This window comes from Corvus brachyrhynchos, unplaced genomic scaffold (assembly GCF_000691975.1).
Source record: "Corvus brachyrhynchos isolate BGI_N302 unplaced genomic scaffold, ASM69197v1 scaffold27, whole genome shotgun sequence".
NCBI classification, from domain to species: Eukaryota; Metazoa; Chordata; class Aves; order Passeriformes; family Corvidae; genus Corvus; species Corvus brachyrhynchos.
This window is the reverse complement of record NW_008239139.1, coordinates 918,833-924,730: the sequence shown is the minus strand read 5'-3', so window position 1 is coordinate 924,730 and position 5,898 is coordinate 918,833. Positions and strand designations below refer to the sequence as shown.

Sequence of the window (5,898 nt, the reverse complement as noted above, 5' to 3'; positions counted from 1 at the left end):
CTGCTGAGAGCCTGCTCAGACACTGCAGAGGGCAGGGCTGAACACATCTTCCCTTTGCTGACACCCTCTCCTTTGATTACCTCCCTTCAGGAGTGCTGGGCTGGGCCCAGGCTGTATTCACAGCCAACCAGCAGAGACCGGGGAGGCTGCAGAAGGGCAAGAGCCGGAGGGAACTAATGGCCAAGAGCATGTAGTGAAAGATACAAACTCCCATTTGAGATAGAGGGCAGCGTGAACACAGAAAGCATGGAATTACAGTACTCCAGGATGGATACCTTGATACTATACTGAGGCACAGTTAGGAGGAGGTCATTAAGGGCTAATGGCAGATTAGTCGGTCGGGTCACATACCCTGACCTTGCTGTCACAGATCATTACAGTCCAGCACCCAAGAAGATACAAAGGATATTGGTTATATCTGTCTCTCAGCAATGTTCTTGGAGGCAGCAATAGCTGCCAGCAGCACACAGTGCCACCAGCTGATCATGAAGGCCAACAGCTAGGGGCCATTTCCAAGTGGAACTAGCTCAACAGAAACCAAACAAGGTGTTTGGAAGAGCCCACGGGAAGAGGTGAAGATTTCCTGTGTGTCTGAATCGCCAAAGGCTTTGCAATAACAAAATCTGGGCACCTGTTTTTCTCCTTTTCTATTCTTTTATGACTAGGGACCTGTAAACACATTCAGCCCTAAGCTGCCACATCACACCTCTGTCTGGTTAAACAGACACTCTCCTCCAAAAAGTCTGTGGCAGGCACAGCCCACGGTGCTGGCAGGACAAGCATCAAGCCCTGAGCCTTTGCCCGCCCATCCTGATGCTGGGATACTCTGCTACTGTTTGCTGAGGGGTGTTGGAGCATTTCAGTTGCACTTACCCACTCTGGGCTATGTGCCACAACACTTCCACAAAAGGGGAGGGGAACCCTGATCCCCGGTGCTGCTGTGCAGAACTCCCAACAAGGGTTAGGTGGTCAAGCAGAAGGCTGCAGTGCCACCTCCAACACCCCACAGTAGCCACACACCCTCAGAAGTATCAGGATGGTGGATAGTACCTAATGTGAGAACCACACTAATCTTAAATAGCAGCAGGTGAGCAGGTGGGATACATTCTCTAGCATCTCAAAAAACACCAGAAATCTGTGCAGGCACAGTAAACCTCACAACAGTTCCTACCAAACCTGTGTTTTGCTCATCCCAAACCTTTGCAGCCCTGTTTGCCTTGATGGAGCAGCTAGTGTCTATCTTCAAGGAGTCACAAATTTCCCTCTATTTGTAAATCTAACTAAACACCAATTACATGAGCCGAAAGAGCAGCAGTGGCACAGCTGCTCCTGGCAGGGAAAATAACAATCCTCCAGCTGATGGGAACAAGCAAGAGTACAGTGAAACTGCGGCTGAGGCCCATCAGAATGATGTCGTGACCCCGCTGCAGGGCTGTGAGGCACGAAGGGCACACAACATGCAGTGCTGCCTGTGACACCACCTGGGAACTTTGTCAGTAAGGTCAGAGACCTTGTGTGGCTGACAATTTTCCCCACAGGTGAGAGTGGGGGTATCTAATCATACAAATAATCAGATGCCCCCAATACTAAGCAAGATTTTACTAAATATTTATTCCTTTATTTAGTGAAGGTTTCTTACCTCTGTGGCGTCTCAGGCTCAGAGGAGAAGACCTTTCCTCTTCTGACTGTTTCTCCTCTGCTATTTACTTTTTTACCGTGTTGGCAGTGCTGTGGGTTTGGGATCCAGCTCCCAGGAGTCAGGTTTCCTCCTTGCTGGGCACTGCCCGCCTCCAGCACCCAGAGGTAGGAGCTGCAGGCAGGGTGCCCAAGTGCTGACCTGTGCTTATCTCACGGCATCTGCAGGTCCTTCACAGGCATTGCCACCACGGGTGTTGGTGCTTTGCCCATCCCTTCTTGTGAGGATGACTCCAAGCAGATGGAAGGAGGGTGCTGGGACACATCATTATTGAAACACCAGCAAGATTTTATCTGATGGGTTCCAGAGGTAGGTCCTGCAGCAGTCAGTGCCCACGTAAGGCACCTTTGCCACCCCCTGCTTGGGCACTGCAGCCACCAGCCCTTCTTAGGCTAGATGAAGCCAACTCAGGCACCAGCACCATGGGAAAAGTAAGGTTTGCTTCATCCTTCTAAATTTCTTGATGAGGTAGTAAAATGCAGGGAGTGTTCATGGCTTAAACTGCCGCAGTGATCCCGATTGCTATAAAGGCATTTGCGGTTGTTAAATGTTATACTGTGAACTGGTTAGGCTGGGGCTGGACTTTGTGATTGGTTAATTATAAGAGTTAAGGTTAATTAATGTCAGAATGTACGGGTGTAACACTCCCATATAACCACTAGATGCCAATAGCCTGTGAGGTGTCTTACATCACCCTAACATCCTGGGACATGGTTGGTGGGCTCAAAGAACCAGCGGGAAAGAGAATGGAGGAGATGATTGGACAGGAACGCTTCCCGAAATGTGCTGGTGAGAAACCCTAAAAGGACCAGTGGGAAAGGGGATTGACAAACGAACCAAGCAGGGTGAACCAGAGGCTATAAGAACTCTTGCAGGGTTTCGCCCCACGTCCTCCTACCGTTACCTTTGCATACGGGGAGCGCCCAGCCTCTCGAGAGTGCTGATCCTTTCTGCTTTGTCCTTGGGGTCCTGGGCCTGTCCTGGGTCCCCGCTTCCAGCTGCTGTTTGTGTTTTGTTTAATAAATCAGTTAGACCTGTTCAGGTGACTGCCCATTCATTTCACAACCTTGTTGCGCAGCAAATCTCAGTGCTATGACAGGTGTGGGCTCGTGACTAGGAATGTATGTGCTGACCTTTACTACTCCCCGTTGGTGTTGTCTCACAGGGGTTTCCAAAGCCCTTCTGTTCTGAATACATACACTGAGCTGGCAGCAATGGTGCAACTGTTTTATCAAAGTGTGTAACTCCCATGCTGAATCTTACACTTCCAAGCATCTGGAAGATATCTGCTACCAGCTAGCATATGCTATCTCACAGCTTTATTTTATATCTTCTTCTTAATAATATCCCATATTCAGTCGTTATTGGCATCTGATGAATGAGATGCACGATCCAGTCTGCCAGATCCATACCATTATGTTTTCATTGCAAAAAGACAGTGTGTGTGCAATCACAGGAGGGCGCAGATGCTTCAGCATTCCAGCTCCCCAGCACTGAAGGGGAAAAACATGACCAAAATTCCAGTGAAATTCTAAGCCACAGAGATGAGCTTTCAGGCCCAGGTGTTTGGGATTGCACAAAGGGATACTATGTCTATTACATTTTTTCAGCCATCTTGTGGTATTTTAATTATTTGCCATAGAAAGGCAAAGGCTGCTCAGAGTGAAGCACAAATGGAAATGCCTACAGGCATGAAAGGTCCGGGAGAAACAAAAGAGTGGGAGTGAGAAGAAAGGTCTCTGTGCTGGCCAAGGACATGATGGAGAGCCATTGTATGGGTAAACACTGAGGAAAGTGCTGTTTGCTGCAGGAGCCAGGTGCTGGACTCCAAGAAACTGTTGACTCCTGGAGTTTCTGAAAGCTCAGCCCAAAAGCCAGTTCATTATCACCAGTCCAGAGGACCTAGGAGACTCAATACCTGGCTTTCTTCATCTTCCACGTCACAAAGTTGTCCTGGTGGGAGGGCATAGACCCACACAGCAATGGCTCTCACAAGAAGGAATAAAACCTCAGGAAAGAATATCTGTGAGTGACTAAATCAAATTTGCTTGACTTTCTTTCTTTCTTTGCCTTTTCTTTCCTACACGGTCATTCACCGAGTTTTGTTTAATGTTCATTCCCTACAAAATGACTAAACTCTTGCCACCAGAAACAAACTACTCCCCAGCAATAGGATGAGCTTTGGATCCAGAAGCACCCATTCCCCCCTAGGCACAGATCCTGAGTCTGCTGCAGAGTGGCATGCTGAGGTCCTGGCTTGGGTCAGATAATGACAAGTCACACCTCTTCCAGCACTGGGTAAAATTCAGATGAAACCACTGGGCTCTTGGACCAAGAAGGCCTATTAGTCTGTGACAGTGGACTCTGCTGGACCTGACCACACCCGATGTCCACATTCACAGAACCAGTTCCACTCAGCTTAGCAGCTGTGCAGGGCAACAGGCACTCACTGCTTGGCTCCAAAATCCTCCTCATCCTCTGCAGGAAAATCTTTTAAAAACAAAGCATTCTCTGGAACATTCCTGGGTTTTTAAAGAATTCTTAAAAACAACCCAGAGGAAACCCAGGGCTCTCTTCAAAGTGCATCAGTGCAACCCTGCCTCTCAGCAATCTGAATGCTTCCTGAATATTAGTGGGCTTGGTCCTCTTATGGAGTGGGGAAGTACCATTCCCGTATCACCAGGCTTTGCTGTGTTGTTTGGTTGCACACAGCAAGAGAGAGAACTGAATACAGAATTAAGCCCAATGCTTGAGTTGCTGTTCAGTGCAGTAAACAACAGACCATCTTGTCACCTGAGGTATTCACAGGATAACTTGTTTTTCTCGCTGTAACTGTAAACCTTAGACAAAGAGCGAAACACCAGGAAGCTGTGAAAGGAATGGATATTCTGTTTCTGGTAATCATCTTCTCAGTTACACTGCAATCACATGGAAGGCTGCAATAGATAAAATACGTGTTTGTGCAGAAAACTCACCCACTGTTTCATAAAGCAAATGGTTTTCTCTGCGTTTGCTAATGCATCAAACTGGTTTGGCCTTTCTTGCTGCAAGACAGCTCTACTCCTGAGTAGGAATAGACAAAACAGGCTGGAAGGAAGAGACAAAGGTGATGTGCATGTGCTGAGCAACTGTGACACCATCTGCAGTCACGTCTGTGTGGTTTTTGCCTGTACTGTAGGTTACCTGTGCCCAAAGAACTGGTGACCTGGGACCATGCATGGGTCACGGACACACTCCTGGGTCCACCTCTTCTCAGTTCCAGCTGCTGCTCCAAACCCAAGCTGTTGAAAAAGTCTCATGGTAACTGCTGCCCAACTTCAGTACAGCTTCTTGAGACTGCAAGGGTAAAACTGGGACAACTGCTTGGCTTGGGGCTGTATTTTCTCCCCTGTCACTGTAGCTGGAGGTGATTCTCAAGCCTGGCTACTGCAGAAACACAACCTGTAATGACTATCACACTGTGTGTCCTGCTGGGAACACTCCCAGGTGGGTTTTTTGGTGGAGCTGGATATCAAGGGAGTGAGGTTTGAAAATAAGGGCTTATTCAGTCACGCCCCTTGGAAGGGAGCACTGTCCACTCCAAATCCCTCGGTGCGCTCTGTTTTCTTTACATACTTCAAGGTTAAAAAAACCACAGCCTGTTATGATTAACGCTATTCAGTTTGAAAGATTAGTAATTCATGAATATTTCAGCAGATCGCAGTACATCAGTACTTCAAATTCACGCCAACTGTTTTGATTCCACTCTTCTTTCTGTTCAATAGGTATTAACATTTCTACACAATCTGCTTTAACAACCCATCTTGAAAAATGCAGCACAAGGGGAGTCATCTTGAGTCTTCAGTGAGAAAAAAGTCAATAGAAATAAATAAAATGGCTGCCAATGTGGAAACTTTTGTTTACACAGCTCAAAACTAACACTTTTGTTAAGTGATGATGTGTGTACATTTCTATAATCCAGTTCTTTCAAGCCCTGGAGCAAATCAGATAAAGAGGGGGTTATTCTAGTAAAGCATGTAGAAAATTGCAAGCCTGCAATACGATCTGTCTTTGAGCTGGTTTGCATTGTGTGCTAAATGAAGGGCTGCAATCCTATAAGGGAATTAATCATGTCATATGATCAACAACAGACTAATCATATTTTCCTTGGAAAGAAATATACCCCAATGACAAGGCAGCAAATGGAGCAAAACGCATGTGAG

The 5,898-nt window shown here is 47.0% G+C and overlaps 1 protein-coding gene across 2 annotated transcripts in view; it reads right to left on the bottom strand.

Moving 5' to 3' along the window:
* The window catches only part of SVOPL (SVOP like), a 21,236-nt gene extending 19,448 nt beyond the window's left edge, over positions 1-1,788 (bottom strand). For both annotated transcript variants that reach the window (XM_008638125.2, XM_017740040.1), the window contains exon 1: positions 1,640-1,788. The gene's annotated coding sequence lies outside the window, so the exon portion shown is untranslated. The remainder of the gene's footprint in view (positions 1-1,639) is intronic.
* Positions 1,789-5,898: the final 4,110 nt, after the last annotated feature.